Raw genomic sequence first — 24,604 nt, 5'->3', positions numbered from 1 at the left:
TACCCTAACCCTAACCCTTACTCTAACCCTTACCCTGACCCATACCCTTACACTCACCCTTACCCTTACATTACCCTAACTCTTACCCATACCATAACCCATACCCTAACACATATTTGTACCCTTAACCTTACCGTTACCCTTACCCTTACTCTATCCGTTACCCTTACGCTTACCCTTAACATAAACCTTACCATTAATCTTACCCTTACGCTAACCCTTACCCTTACCCTATCCCTTACACTTATCCTTATCCATACCCTTAACCTTACCCCAACCCTTACCCTTAAGCTGAACCTAACCCTAAACCTTACCCCAAACCTTTCCCTGAACCTTACATTAACCCTAACCCTTAACCTAAACCTTACACTTACTCTTAACCTTAACCTTACCCTTAACCTTAAGCTAGTACTTAACCTTACATTTTTCTCACCCTAATCCTAAAATTAACCCTAACCATTACCCTAACACTTAACCGTTACACTTACCCTTATTCTATCCGTTACTCTTACACTTTCCCTTAACATAAACCTTACCCTTTACCTTACCCTTACCATAAGCCATACATCAACACTTATATGTACACTTACGCTTACACTTATCCTAGTAATTACTCGTACAATTACCCTTAATCTAACCATAAACATTAAGGATAAGCTTAAGGGTCACCCTTAAGGTTACCGTTATCCTAACACTTACACTTAAGTTCATGGTAAGGGTTAGAGTAAGGGTAAGTGTTAGGGTAATGGTTAGGCTAATTTTAGGTTTAGGGTGAGGGAAACGTAAGAGTAAGTATTAGGTTACAGCTAAGGTTAAGGTTAAGAGTAAGTGTAAGGTTTAGTGTAAGGATTAGGGTTAATGTAAGGGTCAAGGTAAGGGTTGGGGTAAAGGTTTAGGTAAAGGGTAAAAATATGTATATTGTAAGGGTGAGGGGTTAGGGTAATGGTTAGATTTTAGTTAGATTTAGGTAAGGGTGAGGGTTCGGGTAAGGTTTAGAATTAGGCAAAGGGTAAGTGTAGCAGAAAGGGTAAGGTTTAGGATAAGGGTAAGTGTTAGGATAAGGGTAAGGTTTAGGGTTAGCTTAATAGTAAGGTTAAGGGTAATTGTACGAGTAATTGCTAGGGTAAGTGCAAGCGTAAGTGTACATGTAAGTGTTGTTGTATGGCTTATGGTAAGGGTAAGGTCAAGGGTAAGGTTTATGTTAAGGGTAAGCGTAAGGGTAACGGATAGTGTAAGGGTGAGGGTAAGGTTAAGGGTAACGGTAAGGTTAAGGGTACAAATATGTGTTAGGGTATGGGTAAGAATTAGGGTGAGTATAAGGGTAAGGGTAAGTGTAAGGGTACAGGTCAGGGTAAGTGTAAGAGAAAGGGTTAGGGTTAGGGTAAGGTTAAGTGTTAGGGTAATGGTTAGGGTTAGTTTTAGGGTTAAAGTCAGGAAAACGTATGCATAAGTATTAGGTTAATGTTAAGGGTAAGGTTAAGGTTAAGATTAAGTGTAAGGTTTAGGGTAAGGGTTAGGGTTAATGTAAGGGTCAGGGTAAGGGTTGGGGTAAGGTTTAGGGTAAGGGTTAGGTTAAGGATAAATGTTAGGGTAAGGGTAAGGTTAATGGTAACCGTAAGTGTAAAGGTAAGGGTTCGGGAAAGGGTAAGAATAAGGGTATGGGTAAGGGTAAGGGTGAGGGTTATGCTAAGGGTAAGTGTAAGGTTTAGATTTAGGCTAAGGGTAAGTGTAGCAGAAAGGGTAAGGTTTACGGTAAGGGTAAGTGTTAGGATAAGGGTAAGGTTTAGGGTTAGGGGAAGGGGAAGGGGAAGGGGAAGGGGAAGGGGAAGGGGAAGGGGAAGGGGAAGGGTTACAATAAGTGTAAGGTTTACCGTAAGGGTAAGGGTTACCGTAAGGGTACGGGTACGGGTAGAAGTATGTGTTAGAGTATGGGTTATGGTAAGGGTAAGGGTTAGGGTAAGGGTAAGTGTTGGGGTAATGGTTAGGGTTAATTTTAGGGTTAGGGTGAGGGAAAAGTAAGGGTAAGTATTAGGTTAAGGTTAAGGGTAAGGTTAAGGTTAAGTGTAAGTTTTAGGGTAAGGGTTAATGTAAGGGTCAGGGTAAGGGTTCAGGTAAGGTTTAGAGTTAGGGTTAGGTTAAGGTTAAGTGTTAGGGTAAGGGTAAGGTTAATGGTAACCGTAAGTGTAAGGGTAAGGGTTAGGGTAACGGTATTAGTAAGGGGAAGGGGTAGGGGAAGTCTAAGGTTCTGGCTCAGGGTAAAAGTTAGAGTAAGGGTTAGGGTTAGGTAATGATAAGTGTTAGGGTAATGGTTACGGTTAATTTTAGGGTTATGATGAGGGAAACGTAAGGGTATGTATTAGTTTAAGGGTAAGGTTAAAGATAAGATTAAGTGTAAGGTTTAGGATAAGGCTTAGGGTTAGAGTAAGGGTTTGGGTTAAGGTTAGGGATAGGGTTAGGGTTAGGGTTAATGTAAGGGTCAGGGTAAGGGTTGGGGTAAGGGTTAGGGTTAGGGTTAGGGTAAGGGTTACGATACACCCTTATTCCCATGCTGTGGCAGATGGGTGCATACCCAACAGTTCGTCTTATTAGTTACTTGAGAAATTGTTTGTATTAAGGTCAGGTGTAAGTTCTCATCCCAAGTTGCCCACCCCAAATCCGAGAACCGCACCCCTGCAATCATTAGGATCTGGAAAACCGTAATTTTGTTGGTCCAATTGGAGTGGTGGTCCATATCCTCGCCGGGGCCTTCTTCACCCTTGAATTGTGGATCCAAGCTGCTTGCTTCTTAATCTTAATGGCGGTGTGTGTTGTCAGTAATACTTGGTATGCTCCCATCCACTTTCCTTCCATTTTTCCTGTACGGGTTGTCCTGAAAAAGTCTTTATATATATATAATCCCCGAGCTTAAAGGGGTGGATTGGTTGATCCAACCCTCTAGCCCTGGTCCCTAAAACAAATGTATGTACTTTATTTAATTGTTTCTGAAGTTCAGTTATATAAGCATATAAATATTCTGATCCTAACTGCGTTAGGTCCTCTCCACTAAATAGAAATTGCTATGGCCTTCCATATAAGATTTTGAAGGGACTCAAATTTCCTTTTATTCTAGGTTTAACTCTAATTCCAAGTAATGCTAAAGGGAGGGATTGAGGCCATGACAAATTAGCTTCTTATCCAATTTTAGCTATTTATTGTTTAATTAAATGGTTCATTTTTTCTACCTGTCCACTTGCCTGTGGTCTATAAGGAGTATGCAGTTGCCAATCTATCTTTAGAATCTTACTTATCTGGTCTACCACTTGTGCACAAAAATGTGAAACTATCAGAAGACATTGCTACTAGAATCCCAAAGCATGGTATTATTTCATTTAACAAGACTTTAACCACTTCTCTTGCTTTGGTTGTTCGACAGGGAAAGGCTTCAGGCCTTCCTGAAAACGTGTCAGTCAGAACCAGTAAATAATGATACCCCCTTTTTCTAGGGAGTTCTGAAAAATCAATTTGCCACTGTTGCCCCGAGTAATTTCCTTTACCGATTATTCCAAATTTTATTCTATTCTTGGTATTGGGGTTATTGTGTAAGCAAATGCTACATTGTTGAGTTACTTGTTTTATCATATCGTCCCACTAATGTCTGACTCAGGCTCTTATGCAGTGTGCCAGCTCCCCAATGCGTTTTATTGTGTTCTGTAAGAACTATGGGCCATGTCAAACTAGAGGGTATTACTATGTGGTTATCTTTTAAATATACTCATCCATCTGGTTTCATTTTACCTTTCAAATCTTCAATTAATTTTAAGTCTTCTTTTGTATAATTTGGATATAGTTTGGATTTTACCATCTGGTATCAAAGACAATGCCTTCACCTCAGTTATTTCAGCTGCCTGCTTAGCCTCTGCCAATCGATTTTCCAGTTTCAAAATCGGTGTTCCCCTTTTGGTGTCCCTGACAATGCATGACAGCTACCTTTTCTGGTTGTTTTACAGCCTCTAACAATTTTAAAATTTCTTCAGCATACTTTGTGTTTTCACTGAGCGGTCAGCAATCCATGTTCTTTCCAAATTGCTCCATGAGCATGTACCACGCCGAATGTATATTTAGAATCTGTCCAAATATTTACCCTTTTTCCCGCTGCCAGTTCCAATGCTCTCGTGAGAGCAACTATCTCCGCCTTTTGAGCTGATGTTCCAGGGGGTAAAGGCTTAGACTCGATTACCTGCTGAGTAGTTGTTATAGCATATCCAGCTTTACGTTGTCTTTGCGTAACAAAACTGCTCCCATCCGTGAACCAAGTTTCTTCCGCATCTTCCATGGGCTCCTCCTTAAGGTCTGGTCGGCTGGAATACACAGTCTCTAGAGTTTCTAAACAATCGTGAATCACAGCTTGTGCCGGAGCATCACTAAGAAAAGAGGCTAGATTCACAATATGAATTATCACAATCTCCACGTCGTCCTGTTCTACCAATATTGCTTGATATTTCAAAATCATCAATTCTTGTTTAAGTTGTTTAAAGACTTTTTGTGCTTCTCCAGTCCAGACTAACTTTGACTGGTTAATCTTTATCAATTCACATAGAGGCTTTACCAATAGTCCATAATTATAAATCCAAAGGCGACACCAACCTGTCATTCCTAAAAAGGTTTGTAGCTCCTTTACCATTTGAGGTTCTGGAGTCCGGCAAATGACTTCCTTATGTTCAGTTCCTAGTTCTTGTTGTCCTTCCGAAATGTCAAATCCCAGATAGGTCACACTTTGTTGAGCCAGCTGGACTTTCTGTCAAGAGACTTGATATCCATTTAAACCCAGAAAATTAAGACGACTTATAGTCCATTGAATCCAACTCCCTTTACTCTCGGTAGCTATTAAGAGATCATCTACATATTGTAACAAAGCACCTTCAGTGTCCGGAGGTATCCATGTTTCGAGTTCCCTTGCTAATTGGTTTCCAAAACTAGTGGGGCTATTCTTGAATCCTTGAGGTAGTAATGTCCACGTAAGCTGCGTCTTTCTGCCTGAATCGGGATTTTCCCATTCAAAGGCGAATAGGTTTTGGCTTTCTGTGGCTAAGCCTAGGCAGAAGAAGGCATCTTTTAAATCCAGTACGGTAAACCAGACTTGACTATTCTTTAATTTAGTCAGCAAAGTATAAGGGTTTGCCACTACTGGATGTATATGCTCAGTGATTTTATTTATGGCCCTCAAATCCTGAACTAGCCTATAGCTTTTTCATCTGCCTTTTTAATTGGCAATATGGGTGCATTGTATTCTGATTCGCATTCAATCAATAATCCATACTGTAAAAACTGATCAATTATCTCTTTAATTCCTTTCCTATCTTCTATCCTCAAAGGATATTACTTAACCTTAACGGGTTTCTCTCCTGGCTTTAATTTAATAATTATTAAGGTCACATTTTTAGCTCTTCCAGGGACTTCGGTAGCCCAAACTCCTGGACATACTTGATCTGTGATCTCTAAAGGTATTTCACTTTTAGGGTCAGTTTGTATTAGTGCCAAGCTTAACACATTTATTAGTTGTTCTTCTCCTGTTCTTAATTCCATTTTCCCTTTTTCAAAGACAATTTCTGCTCCTACTTGCTCTAATAAATCTCTACCTAAGAGTGCCCATGAGGAGCTAGGCATAGATAAAAATCTGTGTATGCCCCATTGTTTCCCTAACTTGTACTTCAAAGGTTCACAAAAATAAGCCTTTTCGGTTACACCTTGTCCTGGTTTCAGTTAGAACAGAGTTAATTTTCTTCCTAGTAGCTGGGAGAATGCTATGTTTTGGCTTAGGATGAGAAGAGTGCTGATAACACCCCGATGTTTTAATTGTTGCAGAGCAATGCTTATACCAAGCCAAGGACATCTCAGCTTCTTGCTCTGTCCTGCCAACAGGCAGGCTGGGGGTGCAGTAAGAGCTGGGAGGGGACAGACCCAGGACAGGTGACCCAAACTAGCCAAAGGGGTATTCCATAGCATCTGACGTCAGGCTAAACAATACATAGGGGTGGCTAGCCAGGGGGAGGGGGCCGGACTGCTCGGGGTTAGGCTGGGCATCGGTCAGCGGGTGGTGAGCAATTGCATTGTGCATCACTTGTTTGTACACATTATTACTAGTGGTACTATTATCATCATTGTATTATTATTATTGTTCTTATTATTGTTCTTATTATTGTTCTTCTTCTTCTTCTTCTTCTTCTTCTTCTTCTTCTTCTTCTTCTTATTATTATTATTATTTTGTCTTATTAAACTGTCTTTATCTCAACTCACAGGCTTCACTTTCCATTTCTCTCCCCCGTCCCAGAGAGGGAGGGGGAGGGGGAGCGAACAGCTGCGTGGTGTTTAGCTGCCGGCCGGGTTAAACCATGACACACCTTTTACCCTAACATAATAATTCTGTGAAGGCATTAATGCTTGATTTAGAACTGAATACGTTGCCCCATAGCAATAAGAAATTTCACTTCCATTCCTCCCCTAGCTTCATTATAACCAGTGGAGGATCCGCTAGGGTAGATTCCCCAGGTCCCCGTTATTCCTGTTGAAATCAGGGGTTGATTACCCTAGGAAAAGGCTAGTCAATTTGTCCTCCAAAGCCAGGTCCAAACCGTTTTGTTTTATTTATTTATTTATTTATTTATTTATTTATTTATTTTCATTACATTTCAGAGTTGGTCCAAAAATTCCATAGGGCTTTCTTTTAGACCTTGTTGGAAGCATATTCTCAATTCCCAATTCATCCAGGTTTTAGTATTTACTTAACCGTTCATAATTTTCAGGATGATTCGGGTCTTAGTGGGGGTCGGTCGGGGAATGCAATTGTCCACAGTTCCCTGAACGGTCCCATCAGCAATCTGAGCTCGCACATGAACTCAGGTTGTTTTAAGAGTTGACCTCTTTTCTGTTTCTGTGACAACTCTCTCGGACCGATCATGGTCCCTTTGCCCTAAAGGGCTAACACCCATGATTTTAAGATCTCTGCCTCGGGCAGAGGCAGAACTATTAACATTCCTACATCCTCTTTCCCTGCTCATTCAACTTCAAACACCTTTAACACTTTCAACAACCCTTTTAACACTTCCTTTATCTTTCTCCAGCCTGTACTTCTCTAATGCCAACATCAAAGGTTCAGTCAGGGGCCAACTTAATTCCCTACCTTTTCCCACCAAGATGCTGAAACATCAGTATACAACATTTCATCCTGTTCTGCTTCTCAAAAAACAACATTAACTGTAGCAAAATATTATAGTTTAAAGTTCCATTTAGGGGCCACTTTTCTCCACATTCCAGCTTATAAAGCGGCCACCACTGATTACGATATTTTATCAATGTTTTCCTGTTCACACTTCCACCGGCAGATCCTCCAATATCCTTCCAGTGACTTAAAACACATCCTAACACACTTTTCTTTAAAATTTCACTGCTTGTTTGCCCCCCCAGTTTCCAGTTTACACTTTCAGAATACACACGTTACTTACAAAAGCGTATCACAAAACGTATCACTCACAAAAATACGGGCACGCAATATCTTTCAGTAGCGATGCCACAAAACTACTATTACCAGCAATATTGCCAAAATCACAGTAACAATAGTCAGAGTCAAATTCCACATGCGAGAAGTCAGAAAACCGAACTGTGTAACACCGTAACGATATCTTTCTTATAACAATGCCACGAACCTACTATTACCACCAGGAAAATAGCCAAAATCACAGTAACAAGAACCAGAGTTAAATACCATACTCCATGAGTCAGAAAACCGAAATAGACAACACAATTCCAGATGGACCTTAAAGCGAGCTCCTTCCTTAAGGTCCCCAAACATGTACTTACGGTGCTAACCACAAAGTATATACCAAACACTGCCTCGCAGAAGATCACCTTCTGACTTACAGACAGTTCCAGATGACCGGTCTACCAGAAAACCAAACCAGAATAAAGAATATACTCACTTACAATGATGGGGTCCTTGTCTGCCTCCGCAGTGATCCGGTGAGTCGAGGAGTCCCTCCGGGATATCCCGGGGGTACCCTAGGGAGTCCTGTTCCCAGCAGGTCCTGCAGTCCGGCAGAGAGGTTGTCCCATCTGGGTCGCCAAATTGCTTCAAAGATCGAAGCCGAAATTCCTTTAAGTGGTATATTCTTTATTGCAGCGCTGGATGCACGGGGGATCTCTCCACCTATCGTGCATACCCAAAGCAGAAAGCAGTCTTGAATTTATACAATCAATCTATCAATATTCTACAAGCACCTATACATATGCATTACCTATCCCCGCCTTCCCTCGCTTCTCATGCTAATTAGCCTTTTGGCACCTTGCGCCTGCGCAGAGCCTTCCAAGAATTGTGGGCAGGGGTCTTTGGGACGTGGGCAGGGGTCTTTGGGAGGAAGACCCCGAGTCTTCCTCACAGCGTACTTTTCACCTTTGGTCAGGAATCTGCTGAATTGGCATGTTTCTTAATTGCAAGAGCTGGTTGTTGCCAATTCTCCCGTTTGTTGTATCTTTATAATGAATTCCAATGTCCAGTTTCGAGATTTATAGTCCTTACATTCGTTTCTCTGTCCGCCTGCCGCTTCCTTATCATGAGTTCCAGTGTCTTGTTTCGAGATATACAGTCCTTGTCTGGGGATTGTCCTTGCCTCCCCAATACCTCCTTAATCAATCCCCCCTTTTCTTTTCCCATGCAAATTCTTTTGCATCAGATACTTTCTTTATTTACAGTAACACAACAAAGCAGGCATCTAAACAACATGCACACAAATATTCCTAACACTACTAATACGATTAGAGCAATGAATACTTGTTTCAACCATTGGAAATTGGGCAACCAGGAGGTTAACTTAGTCCATAGTTCACTAAAACTCCATGAAAGATCATCTTTACTGATCTCATGTAGGATCCTGGTCTGCTTCCATATTTTTTCCAGGTCGGTAGAGATCCTTCCACTCTGATCTACATACATACAACAACTTGTGTTTATTACTGTACAGACTCCCCCTCGAGTGGCCAGTAACAAGTCTAGGGCCATCCGATTTTGTAACACTACCTGTGATAAACTAGATATCTCTTCTTGTTGAGCCTTTATAGCATCCAGAATTTTGTTTTCTAACTTCTCTATAATTGCAGAAATATTAACTATTGCCTTTTCCAATTCACTCACTCCTAACCATGGGATAAACCATCGAACGAAACTATGAAAAGGGGTGTGTCTCTCTACCAATGGATTGTTAATTTTTCATCTGATTCTCCGGATATGATTTCTCAAGTAACCTCGAGGCACTACATCATGTACTGTCATATTGGGGACTACCGCTCCAAGAGTGCAAGTTCCCTTCCAATTCTCAGGCAAGACCTTACGGGCTGTATCATTGCATAGCCAATACCACCCTTTTCCTTCTGGAACCGTCCAGCTGGTTGAATTTGCCCAGCCGCTAGTCGTACTAATATCAGTTGTTCAATTACAAGATGTCTGATTTCCCACATAAGTAGTATCCGTATTTATACAATGCTGTTTTCCTATACCCTTAGGCGGGTTACACCTTTGTACACATACATAATAGGATTCTAACGGCATGAAGCTACTCACTTCTAGTTCCAAAACTGCTTAATATTTTCGACCCCAAGACGTGTTTTCCCACAAATTAGTCCAAGATAAGTTTGCAGGCAAGGGAATCCCAATTAACGATACACCCTTATTCGCATGCTGTGGCAGATGGGTGCATACCCAACAGTTTGTCTTATTAGTTACTTGAGAAATTGTTTGTATTAAGGTCAGGTGTAAGTTCTCATCCCAAGTTGCCCACCCCAAATCCGAGAACCGCACCCCTGCAATCATTAGGATCTGGAAAACCGTAATTTTGTTGGTCCAATTGGAGTGGTGGTCTATATCCTCGCCGGGGCCTTCTTCACCCTTGAATTGTGGATCCAAGCTGCTTGCTTCTTAATCTTAATGGCGGTGTGTGTTGTCAGTAATACTTGGTATGGTCCCATCCACTTTCCTTCCATTTTTCCTGTACGGGTTGTCCTGAAAAAGTCTTTATATATATATAATCCCCGAGCTTAAAGGGGTGGATTGGTTGATCCAACCCTCTAGCCCTGGTCCCTAAAACAAATGTATGTACTTTATTTAATTGTTTCTGAAGTTCAGTTATATAAGCATATAAATATTCTGATCCTAACTGCGTTAGGTCCTCTCCACTAAATAGAAATGGCTATGGCCTTCCATATAAGATTTTGAAGGGACTCAAATTTCCTTTTATTCTAGGTTTAACTCTAATTCCAAGTAATGCTAAAGGGAGGGATTGAGGCCATGACAAATTAGCTTCTTATCCAATTTTAGCTATTTATTGTTTAATTAAATGGTTCATTTTTTCTACCTGTCCACTTGCCTGTGGTCTATAAGGAGTATGCAGTTGCCAATCTATCTTTAGAATCTTACTTATCTGGTCTACCACTTGTGCACAAAAATGTGAAACTCTATCAGAAGACATTGCTACTAGAATCCCAAAGCATGGTATTATTTCATTTAACAAGACTTTAACCACTTCTCTTGCTTTGGTTGTTCGACAGGGAAAGGCTTCAGGCCTTCCTGAAAACGTGTCAGTCAGAACCAGTAAATAATGATACCTCCCTTTTCTAGGGAGTTCTGAAAAATCAATTTGCCACTGTTGCCCCGAGTAATTTCCTTTACCGATTATTCCAAATTTTATTCTATTCTTGGTATTGGGGTTATTGTGTAAGCAAATGCTACATTGTTGAGTTACTTGTTTTATCATATCGTCCCACTAATGTCGGACTCAGGCTCTTATGCGGTGTGCCAGCTCCCCAATGCGTTTTATTGTGTTCTGTAAGAACTATGGGCCATGTCAAACTAGAGGGTATTACTATGTGGTTATCTTTTAAATATACTCATCCATCTGGTTTCATTTTACCTTTCAAATCTTCAATTAATTTTAAGTCTTCTTTTGTATAATTTGGATATAGTTTGGATTTTACCGTCTGGTATCAAAGACAATGCCTTCACCTCAGTTATTTCAGCTGCCTGCTTAGCCTCTGCCAATCGATTTTCCAATTTCAAAATCGCTGTTCCCCTTTTGGTGTCCCTGACAATGCATGATAGCTACCTTTTCTGGTTGTTTTACAGCCTCTAACAATTTTAAAATTTCTTCAGCATACTTTGTGTTTTCACTGAGCGGTCAGCAATCCATGTTCTTTCCAAATTGCTCCATGAGCATGTACCACGCCGAATGTATATTTAGGATCTGTCCAAATATTTACCCTTTTTCCCGCTGCCAGTTCCAATGCTCTCGTGAGAGCAACTATCTCCGCCTTTTGAGCTGATGTTCCAGGGGGTAAAGGCTTAGACTCGATTACCTGCTGAGTAGTTGTTATAGCATATCCAGCTTTACGTTGTCTTTGCGTAACAAAACTGCTCCCATCCGTGAACCAAGTTTCTTCCGCATCTTCCATGGGCTCCTCCTTAAGGTCTGGTCGGCTGGAATACACAGTCTCTAGAGTTTCTAAACAATCGTGAATCACAGCTTGTGCCGGAGCATCACTAAGAAAAGAGGCTAGATTCACAATATGAATTATCACAATTTCCACGTCGTCCTGTTCTACCAATATTGCTTGATATTTCAAAATCATCAATTCTTGTTTAAGTTGTTTAAAGACTTTTTGTGCTTCTCCAGTCCAGACTAACTTTGACTGGTTAATCTTTATCAATTCACATAGAGGCTTTACCAATAGTCCATAATTATAAATCCAAAGGCAACACCAACCTGTCATTCCTATAAAGCTTTGTAGCTCCTTTACCATTTGAGGTTCTGGAGTCCGGCAAATGACTTCCTTATGTTCAGTTCCTAGTTCTCGTTGTCCTTCCGAAATGTCAAATCCCAGATAGGTCACACTTTGTTGAGCCAGCTGGACTTTCTGTCAAGAGACTTGATATCCATTTAAACCCAGAAAATTAAGACGACTTATAGTCCATTGAATCCAACTCCCTTTAGTCTCGGTAGCTATTAAGAGATCATCTACATATTGTAACAAAGCACCTTCAGTGTCCGGAGGTATCCATGTTTCGAGTTCCCTTGCTAATTGGTTTCCAAAACTAGTGGGGCTATTCTTGAATCCTTGAGGTAGTAATGTCCACGTAAGCTGCGTCTTTCTGCCTGAATCGGGATTTTCCCATTCAAAGGCGAATAGGTTTTGGCTTTCTGTGGCTAAGCCTAGGCAGAAGAAGGCATCTTTTAAATCCAGTACGGTAAACCAGACTTGACTATTCTTTAATTTAGTCAGCAAAGTATAAGGGTTTGCCACTACTGGATGTATATGCTCAGTGATTTTATTTATGGCCCTCAAATCCTGAACTAGCCTATAGCTTTTTCATCTGCCTTTTTAATTGGCAATATGGGTGCATTGTATTCTGATTCGCATTCAATCAATAATCCATACTGTAAAAACTGATCAATTATCTCTTTAATTCCTTTCCTATCTTCTATCCTCAAAGGATATTACTTAACCTTAACGGGTTTCTCTCCTGGCTTTAATTTAATAATTATTAAGGTCACATTTTTAGCTCTTCCAGGGACTTCGGTAGCCCAAACTCCTGGACATACTTGATCTGTGATCTCTAAAGGTATTTCACTTTTAGGGTCAGTTTGTATTAGTGCCAAGCTTAACACATTTATTAGTTGTTCTTCTCCTGTTCTTAATTCCATTTTCCCTTTTTCAAAGACAATTTCTGCTCCTACTTGCTCTAATAAATCTCTACCTAAGAGTGCCCATGAGGAGCTAGGCATAGATAAAAATCTGTGTATGCCCCATTGTTTCCCTAACTTGTACTTCAAAGGTTCACAAAAATAAGCCTTTTCGGTTACACCTTGTCCTGGTTTCAGTTAGAACAGAGTTAATTTTCTTCCTAGTAGCTGGGAGAATGCTATGTTTTGGCTTAGGATGAGAAGAGTGCTGATAACACCCTGATGTTTCAATTGTTGCAGAGCAATGCTTATACCAAGCCAAGGACATCTCAGCTTCTTGCTCTGTCCTGCCAACAGGCAGGCTGGGGGTGCAGTAAGAGCTGGGAGGGGACAGACCCAGGACAGGTGACCCAAACTAGCCAAAGGGGTATTCCATAGCATCTGACGTCAGGCTAAACAATACATAGGGGTGGCTAGCCAGGGGGAGGGGGCCGGACTGCTCGGGGTTAGGCTGGGCATCGGTCAGCGGGTGGTGAGCAATTGCATTGTGCATCACTTGTTTGTACACATTATTACTAGTGGTACTATTATCATCATTGTATTATTATTATTGTTTTTATTATTGTTATTATTATTATTATTATTATTATTATTATTTTGTCTTATTAAACTGTCTTTATCTCAACTCACGGGCTTCACTTTCCATTTCTCTCCCCCGTCCCAGAGAGGGAGGGGGAGGGGGAGCGAACAGCTGCGTGGTGTTTAGCTGCCGGCCAGGTTAAACCACGACACACCTTTTACCCTAACATAATAATTCTGTGAAGGCATTAATGCTTGATTTAGAACTGAATACGTTGCCCCATAGCAATAAGAAATTTCACTTCCATTCCTCCCCTAGCTTCATTATAACCAGTGGAGGATCCGCTAGGGTAGATTCCCCAGGTCCCCGTTATTCCTGTTGAAATCAGGGGTTGATTACCCTAGGAAAAGGCTAGTCAATTTGTCCTCCAAAGCCAGGTCCAAACCGTTTTGTTTTATTTATTTAGTTATTTATTTATTTATTTTCATTACATTTCAGAGTTGGTCCAAAAATTCCATAGGGCTTTCTTTTAGACCTTGTTGGAAGCATATTCTCAATTCCCAATTCATCCAGGTTTTAGTATTTACTTAACCGTTCATAATTTTCAGGATGATTCGGGTCTTAGTGGGGGTCGGTCGGGGAATGCAATTGTCCACAGTTCCCTGAACGGTCCCATCAGCAATCTGAGCTCGCACATGAACTCAGGTTGTTTTAAGAGTTGACCTCTTTTCTGTTTCTGTGACAACTCTCTCGGACCGATCATGGTCCCTTTGCCCTAAAGGGCTAACACCCATGATTTTAAGATCTCTGCCTCGGGCAGAGGCAGAACTATTAACATTCCTACATCCTCTTTCCCTGCTCATTCAACTTCAAACACCTTTAACACTTTCAACAACCCTTTTAACACTTCCTTTATCTTTCTCCAGCCTGTACTTCTCTAATGCCAACATCAAAGGTTCAGTCAGGGGCCAACTTAATTCCCTACCTTTTCCCACCAAGATGCTGAAACATCAGTATACAACATTTCATCCTGTTCTGCTTCTCAAAAAACAACATTAACTGTAGCAAAATATTATAGTTTAAAGTTCCGTTTAGGGGCCACTTTTCTCCACATTCCAGCTTATAAAGCGGCCACCACTGATTACGATATTTTATCAATGTTTTCCTGTTCACACTTCCACCGGCAGATCCTCCAATATCCTTCCAGTGACTTAAAACACATCCTAACACACTTTTCTTTAAAATTTCACTGCTTGTTTGCCCCCCCCAGTTTCCAGTTTACACTTTCAGAATACACATGTTACTTACAAAAGCGTATCACAAAACGTATCACTCACAAAAATACGGGCACGCAATATCTTTCAGTAGCGATGTCACAAAACTACTATTACCAGCAATATTGCCAAAATCACAGTAACAATAGTCAGAGTCAAATTCCACATGCGATAAGTCAGAAAACCGAACTGTGTAACACCGTAACGATATCTTTCTTATAACAATGCCACGAACCTACTATTACCACCAGGAAAATAGCCAAAATCGCAGTAACAAGAACCAGAGTTAAATACCATACTCCATGAGTCAGAAAACCAAAACAGACAACACAATTCCAGATGGACCTTAAAGCGAGCTCCTTCCTTAAGGTCCCCAAACATGTACTTACGGTGCTAACCACAAAGTATATACCAAACACTGCCTCGCAGAAGATCACCTTCTGACTTACAGACAGTTCCAGATGACCGGTCTACCAGAAAAACAAACCAGAATAAAGAATATACTCACTTACAATGATGGGGTCCTTGTCTGCCTCCGCAGTGATCCGGTGAGTCAAGGAGTCCCTCCGGGAAATCCCGGGGGTACCCTAGGGAGTCCTGTTCCCAGCAGGTCCTGCAGTCCGGCAGAGAGGTTGTCCCATCTGGGTCGCCAAATTGCTTCAAAGATCGAAGCCGAAATTCCTTTAAGTGGTATATTCTTTATTGCAGCGCTGGATGCACGGGGGATCTCTCCACCTATCGTGCATACCCAAAGCAGAAAGCAGTCTTGAATTTATACAATCAATCTATCAATATTCTACAAGCACCTATACATATGCATTACCTATCCCCGCCTTCCCTCGCTTCTCATGCTAATTAGCCTTTTGGCACCTTGCGCCTGCGCAGAGCCTTCCAAGAATTGTGGGCAGGGGTCTTTGGGACGTGGGCAGGGGTCTTTGGGAGGAAGACCCCGAGTCTTCCTCACAGTGTACTTTTCACCTTTGGTCAGGAATCTGCTGAATTGGCATGTTTCTTAATTGCAAGAGCTGGTTGTTGCCAATTCTCCCGTTTGTTGTATCTTTATAATGAATTCCAATGTCCAGTTTCGAGAGTTCTAGTCATTACATTCGTTTCTCTGTCCGCCTGCCGCTTCCTTATCATGAGTTCCAGTATCTTGTTTCGAGATATACAGTCCTTGTCTGGGGATTGTCCTTGCCTCCCCAATAGCTCCTTAATCAGCCTTCACACAATTATCTGAGAATGAAAGCTGCTTTCCAGTAATTCAGAAAGCCAAGTTGTTATAAGTTGCCCCCTTAATTAATTTTCGGAGAGCATTGCATTAATAATAGAAAGGAATTTATTGAGTAAGCAACAGCAAGCAAAACAGCGCTGGGCGGCCGGGGAGTCTCGGCTCCACCAACGGCGCGCACCTCACCCCCGCCAGGGTCCCTTTTTATATCTTGGTAATTCTGGGATTACGCAGCACATCCTGGTATATTCTGCGACTGCGCGCACTGTTGCTAGGGGGTCGTCTCTGTCCCTCTGGTGGTCGTGAAGATGAAGGCCGTAGTCTTCCTCCGCGTTGTGGTTCAACTTCTTTTTTTTTATTTGGTCATGTTGGCCCAGCGTGAGACAGGAATGCAGGATGTTGATACACTAGTTTAGCAACTTATCAGGAGATGGTTACATGAACTTTGCAGCAGTGTCTTTGAACAAAAGAGGCAACTGAGATGCAGAAGGAGAGAAGGGGAGGGGGTTCTCTTTTTTGTTACATTAAGCAAAAGAATTTTCATAGTGTCTAGCCAAGTATTATACATCTTACTTCAGCAGGGAGCTTTTGCAACTCCTGCTCCTCAAACGGAACTCCTTGTTTTATAATACAAAAGACAATGAACAAACATTTATTGTGTATTACAATCCCTCCTTTTTCTTTTAGTTACTCATTTTGTTCATTGAAGCTCTGCAATGCCTGGCTATTAAGAACTAATGTTTCCTCGATTCCTTCGTTGGTACTTATTGGCTCGTATTTGGCATGTATGAGCATTAGATGTGCCGCTTCTAAACATCCCTTTACAATCGCAATCAATTTATTAAAAATACATGGTCCAAAAGTTAGTGCTATTATTAATAACAACAAAGGTCCTGCTATTGTTGATAATAAAGTAGTAAGCCAAGGTGAATAATTAAACCAAGATTCGTACCAGCTCTGTTGGGCTTCATTCTCCTGTTTCCTTTTTTCCAACCCTTCCCTGGGTCTTGCCATTGTATCTCTTACCACTCCAGTGTGATCAGCATACACAGCATTCCTCTTTCAGGGCTGCAAACAGCCCATCCTGTTGAAAAATACCAAATCTAATCCCCTACGATTTTGTAACACTACCTCTGAAGTGACCTGATAGATTTTCCAGGGCCGAGATGGATTGTTCAGTTTGGGTCAGGTCCTCGTCCACAGCAACGCGTAAGGAAGTAAATTCTTGATTTTGTTTAACCAATGAGGCTACCCTGGTCCCCACTCTAGCTCCTCCCAGGATTATTAGGGTGGCCAAAGTTAGAGCCGTGAATGGTTCCCGTCTTTCCAGATGATAACTTGCCACTGTGTGCTGGGTATACATACAATCCTCAGGGTGGTATAGAATCCTTGGTATAATTATCACCTGTATACAAAAATCACGAGACGCATTAAAGAGTTTTAGTGATAGACAAAGAGTTACGCCCACTCATGAACAAACCCACCTAGCGTTGTTGGCTGGGATTAGCCACTCGGTTGATTGTTTTCCATTCTCCATGGTATTACATAGATGACACTTCCCACTAGGAACCGTGCCCACACACCTACCACCTCCAGTGACTTGTGTTAGTGTTACCCTTATGTCTTTTCCCCAACTGCAATGTAGAGGGCTGTTCTTGTTTGTGCGGGTGGGCTCCCCAGGATCCCCAATAGCATCATAATATGAAGGCCTTATACTAAAGCATAATCAACAGTGTTTTGTTACATTTGGGCTTGTTTTGTTTAATAATTGGTAGCTGGCATTCATGACCCCCCCCCATATGTTATTCTCAACTATGTTATCATTCTCAGCTTTACCTGAGCTTGTAGGGCTGCCGAGGGTTGGCACTGTAGTATTTTCCACAGGCTGGATTCCCTGGACATTTTCTGACAATACCTCATTTGTTCCTACTGCCTGGGGCCTATCAGCATCCTCCTTTTTATTAGTATGAGTCCTCCCCTATCTGTTCTGTGTTCGTAAAATCTGACATTTTCCTAGTACCCAGCTAGTATCGTCCAAGTTTGTTATATTTATATATAGAACCTTGCAAATTTCTTTATTTCCATGGAAGGTTCCTGTATACCCTATACCATGCCCTTGCCACCTGTAACGGGGATCCACTTGTCAGTTACAACCTTGCGGCCCATATCCCACTTGTAAGAATTTATTCCGACCAGCCCCGAGTGTCCAGTCCGTAGCAATGGTTTCACACCCCCAGTATGCACAATAATATGCGTTTGGATAATTACAGTACCCCTTTCCTGGGTTAGAACTTGGGCAGAAATAAAATCCTGATAGGTTAAAGCGTGGCTGCACTGACACCAGGTCACATAATGTGATGCGGAAACTGGGAGCACCCGCTGTCGTTGTTTGCTGGATGATGAATTGATCCTCCCATCTGATTAAGCTCCATTTAAAAGGCTGGTGGGGATGCGCAGACCCATAGCTGACCAAAACGATGATACTGACTCCCATGTATCGTAGGAGGTGGTCGGAGCCCATCTAAATTGTCGGCCCCTCAGTCCCCCACCGTTTTCACTTCTCTGCCTCGCTTGTCAGTTCGGTTGTAGCGAACTACAAGGTATCGGTTCTTCTTGGCAGCAGCAGTGTTCTTCAGGGGAACCTACTAGGGAGCCTTCGAAACAGGGCCTCCTCCCCTTCCCACAATACACAGATAATACACAATACTTATCGAGTCCGTCTTAGTGTCAGCTTCAAGTCGTCAGGGCCTGGAGCTGCCTCCCATTTACGTTCCCGGATTGGTCCTTTCACTCGGCCGGCATGCGTCCATCCTTTCTCCGCAGTTCAAATAGCCGTTTCTGTGGTAAGCAAAACAACATAGGGGCCTTCCCCATCGTGGTGTTAAAGAAGTCTCTTTCCAAGTCTTAATTAGAATTGAGGGTGATCAAGTGGCAATTCCGAGTCATAGGGCATACCATATAGCATTTCAAAAGGAGAAATTCCTATACCAGTTCTGGGCTGTGTCCATATGTTTAACAGTGCAAGAGGTAAGCATTTTACCCAAGAAGCCTTAGTTTCCAGCACAAGTTTTGTTAGTTGTTTCTTAATTTCACCATTCATTTGCTCTACCTTTCCAGAAGAGGAGGGGTGCCAGGGGCTGTGAAAATCCCACTCGATCTCTAAGGCCTGCTTTAATCCTTGCAGTAAAGCTTTACACCCATTCAGTCACGTGGTCGATTAGGACAAACAAGTAACTCAGTAAAATCTACCTGTATACTTTGGAAAGGTCAAAGCCCTGGCTCCCGTCCCCCTCTAGATAGGTTACAGAAGACCTTTTTATTTATCCTTTGACATATAGTACATCCTCTGCATGTGTGCTTCCCTAAAGTATATATTCCTACACAGACATGCTTTCTTAGAACAACATCACACATTGCTTGCACCTCCCAATGATTCTTCTGATGTAAAACAGTTATTTGCCTCATTATCACTTTATTCAGCATTTCTCTCCCATCAGGGAGTATCGATTTTCCTTAAAATGATCCACATATTCATAACATTAATACCTCCTTGGGAGGTTGTAATTGCTCCAAAATCTTTTTTAGAATTTATCCAAATAGATAGGTGTCCCTGTAAACCCCTAAAGTAAAATTGTCCACCTATATTGTTGCTTCCGCCCCCATTTCAGGGTCTTTCCAGTCAGAGGTGAATATACGTTTGCTCTCAGGGCCTGAGAGCACTCCATTAATAACACTGTTATTCCAGTCTAACAATTTACTAGTTGAATGCCCAATTTAATCATCAAATCCCTTCCCAACAAGTTAGTTTCCGCCTTGGATACATACAATAATTGCCCAGTGATCATTTTATCCCCTGGTCTCAGCTTGGTATCCCCCAAAAGTGGCACTGTTATCCCAGTCCCTTCTACCCCCATCACATTTAGGGTTTCATTAGTTAATTTAATCCCTGATACTTTACAAGTCAGTAATGACTTAGCTGCTCCAGTGTATTGGGTTTGATGGCAAGGTTTGAGGGTGTGTGAGGGGTGTGGGGGTGGGAAACTGCAGTGGCAGCCCCCGTGAAAAACAAAACAAAACAAAAACAGAAACCTCCCCGTGGTAGATAAGGGACAATTTCATCTGGCCCTAAAGGGGCCCACTGCTGCCCAGAGCCAAGCCATAGCAACATAGTCCGTGCCTCTGTGAGAGCACATCCACGAAAACAAACAAACAAACAAACAAACAAACAAAAACCTGCTGCTCAACAGCAGCTGGGAGAGCGAGAAACCCCCCCCGAAGACACCAAAGTCAGTGCAGAAGGAGGGGGAGGAGGCGCTCCAGGCGCTGGAGCCGAAGCCCCCCTGCGGCCGCTGGAGAGGCCCCTGGTGGAGCGGGCTGTTCCCCCCTCCCTGATGCTTGGGAAACTGAACAAACACCACAACAAATATGCAAATATACCAAAACTTCTAGACTGTTACTTAGATAATACCTACATCACCTTTCCCTGCTCATTCAACTTCGAATACCTTTAACACTTTCCACAAACTTTTTAACACTTCCTTTATCTTTCTCTAGCCTTTACTTTTCTAATGCCGACATCAAAGGCTCAGTCAGGGGCCAACTTAATTCCATACCTTTTCCCTCCAAGATGCTGAAACAACATCAATATACAACATTTCATCCTGTTTTCCTTCTCTCCACAAAAACATTGACTGTAATATGGTGTTATAATTAGTAGTTCCATTTAGGGGCCACTCCGCTCCATCCTCTAGTTTATAAAGTGGCCACCACTGATTACAATATTTGATAAGAGTTCTTTTACTTTCTGTACCCTCTCACCCCACTATATCCCTCCAATGTGTTAGTATACATCCTAGGAGGCTTTTCCTCGGGATTTCTTTGCTTTGAACTTTTCCTATTGTAATCTACAGTGGTTAATATTCCACCGTTTTCCTAGAAGCTCTTTACTAGTCAATCCCAATCCCTCCAAAATCCACAATATACAGATACACAAGTAAAAACAGACCACTGTAAATTAACTGCCTGTAGACAATTACACTGGGGACATTTAAACCTGATGAGCCGATAATATGCCTGGGCAAATTTTGTTCCCTTAGACATACACCTCAATGGCAGTTCTTATATTTACATATTAACATATTAACGTATGTATAAAAGAACACTTTAACAAAAATGCCCGGGCTTTTATATATACAATATACAATGTACAGTTATTATTCCAGTTAGAATTATTCCTCAGCAGCTGCAAACATTATGCCAGTTGCCATTAAAGATCACTTACCCTCCTCCTGTCTCTTTCTTAAAATCTCAGACGTCCCCGGAGTTAATGGGTACTGCCACATATTCCTAGTCACTGGTCCCTGAGTGCTAGAATCAGAGTTGCTATCAGAGTCTCCCCGGGGTTGCAGATTAGGAAGCCCGGGAGTTGGAGGGGCTGCAGGTGGGGATGGTGGAATATAGGGAGGCAGTGGGGCTGGAATCTCTAATTCTCGGTTTATCTTGTGCCTCCCATCCCCTCCTTTTTCTTTTAGAGGATATAAATTGGCTCGAGTTTCCGAGCTGATCCACAAATGTGCATATTCACTTTCTTCCAAACTAAAAGGTTCTTTTGAGTTTACATAAATATTTAGGGCCTGGCAAACCCAATCTTCAAAGGACCCAAATACAGGCCAGTAAAGGTGGTCTCCTCAAATCTGTTTACCACCCCAAACTTCAACACAATAATGTATCATTTTTACTTTATTCCTTCCCCGCCTAAAAGGGGAATCCTCCCAATTTTTAATCATTAATCCCGGGGTAACCTAACATCAGACGTTACCCCGCCCATGGGACCAGAAGGCTTACTCTTCTTCTGTCCCATCTTCTGGAGCGCCTTCACACACACACACAAATCGCTTCCCCCTTTTCGTGGCCCAGTCCCTCGCGGGATGTGGGAACTGCACTACCGAGGGGTCCGCACTCGCTTCGTCCGCAATTGGACGTCTCACAGCGACACGCTCCAGGATACCCAACCCCAACCGAACGGATCACCGGCCTATACTTACTCACTCCTGAGTCTTCGTTCGGTCTTCGTGCACAAAGATTACTAGGGGTTGCCGGCTTTATTTGCTTGCTGCCGAATTTAGGGTTCGTCGGTGAAGGATTTGAATGAAAGCAGTCCTAGCGAAGGCCGCTGAAATCAGCGGGGCGCCCCCTCCGAAGGTCTTTCAATCAGATTGCCTTCATCCGAGTCACGGCACCAAATTTGTTATAAGTTGCCCCCTTAATTAATTTTCGGAGAGCATTGCATTAATAATAGAAAGGAATTTATTGAGTAAGCAACAGCAAGCAAAACAGCGCTGGGCGGCCGGGGAGTCTCGGCTCCACCAACGGCGCGCACCTCACCCCCGCCAGGGTCCCTTTTTATATCTTGGTAATTCTGGGATTACGCAGCACATCCTGGTATATTCTGCGACTGCGCGCACTGTTGCTAGGGGGTCGTCTCTGTCCCTCTGGTGGTCGTGAAGATGAAGGCCGTAGTCTTCCTCCGCGTTGTGGTTCAACTTCTTTTTTTTTATTTGGTCATGTTGGCCCAGCGTGAGACAGGAATGCAGGATGTTGATACACTAGTTTAGCAACTTATCAGGAGATGGTTACATGAACTTTGCAGCAGTGTCTTTGAACAAAAGAGGCAACTGAGATGCAGAAGGAGAGAAGGGGAGGGGGTTCTCTTTTTTGTTACATTAAGCAAAAGAATTTTCATAGTGTCTAGCCAAGTATTATACATCTTACTTCAGCAGGGAGCTTTTGCAACTCCTGCTCCTCAAACGGAACTCCTTGTTTTATAATACAAAAGACAATGAACAAACATTTATTGTGTATTACAAAGTTACGTCTCAGCCTTGAGCATCTCGGGCTTTTGGGCCTGTCTGTAACATTTGGCACCAGCACTAATACTTCTTTTGGCATATGTTTAGCGTTTGGGGCCTGTGTCTGGGATTTGGGCCCTGTCTCGAACCACTGGGGCTTTGTCCTGGGTTTTGGAGCCTGCCTCTAGAGTTCAGGGCCTGTGATTAGGCTTTTGGGGTCTGTGTCTGGGGGCCGGTATCTGGGGGCAAGGGGGGAGCTGCTTGTAGACCCTAGGGGCCAGCATTGAGGGGGTTGGGAGCTGACTCTACACCTTTGGGGCCTGCTTCTGGGGGCGGGGGGGGGTTGAGACCTGCATCTGGGGGAGGGGTGGGAGCTCTTTGTATTCCTTTGGAGCCTGTGTCGGGGGGCGGGGGGGAAGGGGAGGGTTGGTTGGGAGCTGCTTGTACACTGTTGGAGCCTGGGTTGAGGGAGGAGGTTTGGAGCTGCTTCTACACCTTTGGGCCTGGCATCGGGGGTAGGGGGTTGGGTGCTGGTTGTAGGGGCCTGTGTTTGGGGGGGGGGCTTGGGACCTGCGTCTGGGGGAGGGGTGGGAGCTGCTTGTACACCTTTGGGGCCTGCATGTGTGGGGGGTCAGGGCCTGTGTCTAGCGGGCTGGGAACTGCTTGTACAATGTAGGAATCTGTTTCTGCAGGGTGGCTGGGAGCTGTTTGTACAACTTTGGGGCCAGCATCTGGGGGTGGCTGGGAGCTGCCTGTACACTGTAGGGGCCTGTGTTTGTGGGGGCCTTGAAGGCCTCCCTCGGGGCAGGGGGGGGGGAGGGTTGGGAGCTGCTTGTATAGGGTAGGGGGCCTGCCTGGCAGGGGTTGGGAGCTGCTTGTAGAATTTGGGTCGCTGTGTCTGGGGGGGGGGTTGGGGCCTGTGTCTCAGGGGTGTTGGGAACTGGTTGTACACCTTTGGGTCCTGTCTCTGGGGGGGGAGCTACTTGTACCCTTACCATAAGCCGTACTCTAACACATACTTCTACCAGTACCCTTACCCTTACCGTAACCCTTACCTTTACCCTTACTCTTACCCTTACCAAAGCATTACCCTTACCCTTAACGTAAGCCTAAACCTTAACCTTATCCTTACACTTACACTTACCGTAAACCTTACCCTTTCTGCTACACTTACCCTTAGCCTAAATCTAAACCTTACACTTACCCTAACCCTAACACTTACCCTTACCATTACCCATATACTTACTCTTACCCTAACCCTAAATCTTACTCAAACACTTACCCTGACCCTTACATTAACCCTAAACCGTACCCTAAAACTTACACTTACTCTTAACCTTAACCTTACGCTTAACCTTAACCTACTACTTACCCTTTCTTATCCGTCACCATACACCTAAAATTAACCCTAACCATTACCCTAACACTTACCCTTACCCTAACCCAAACCCTAATCCTAACTCTAAACCTTACCCTGACTTGTACACTTATCCTTATCCTTACACTTACCCTAACACTTACCCTTACACTTATCCTTATACATATAACTTACCCTTACCCTAAAACTTAACCTTAACCTAACTCTAACCCTAAACCTTACCTTAACCCTTACTCTGACCCTTACATTAACCCTTACCCTTACCCTAAAACTTACTCTTAACCTTAACCTTACCCTTAACCTTAACCTAATACTTACCCTTCCGTTTCCCTCACCCTAACCCTAAAACTAACCCTAACGATTACCCTAACACCTACCCTTACCCTAACCCTTACTCTAACCCTTACAATGACCCGTACCCTTACACATACACTTACACTTACTCTTACCCTAAACCTTACCCTTACCATAAGCCATATTCTAACAAATTCTACCCGTACCCTTACCCTTACCGTAATCCTTACCCTTTATGTTACCCTAAACCTTACCCTTACCCTAACACTTACCCTTATCGTAAACCTTACCCTTTCTGCTACAT

The 24,604-nt window shown here is 42.9% G+C and overlaps 1 long non-coding RNA gene across 1 annotated transcript; it reads right to left on the bottom strand.

Moving 5' to 3' along the window:
* Nucleotides 1-15,865: 15,865 nt before the first annotated feature.
* On the bottom strand, nucleotides 15,866-22,640 carry LOC311428600. The gene is made up of 2 exons (XR_014687790.1): nucleotides 21,825-22,640; nucleotides 15,866-18,683 (listed from the first exon to the last, which is right to left on the bottom strand). It is a non-coding gene; the product is annotated as an uncharacterized lncRNA (long non-coding RNA).
* Between the last annotated feature and the right edge of the window lie 1,964 nt (nucleotides 22,641-24,604).

This window comes from Aythya ferina (genome assembly GCF_964211825.1).
Source record: "Aythya ferina genome assembly, contig: HAP1_SCAFFOLD_101, whole genome shotgun sequence".
Classification (NCBI taxonomy): domain Eukaryota; kingdom Metazoa; phylum Chordata; class Aves; order Anseriformes; family Anatidae; genus Aythya; species Aythya ferina.
Note: the sequence above shows the minus strand (reverse complement) of the source record. Positions and strands in the feature narration are given on the sequence as shown.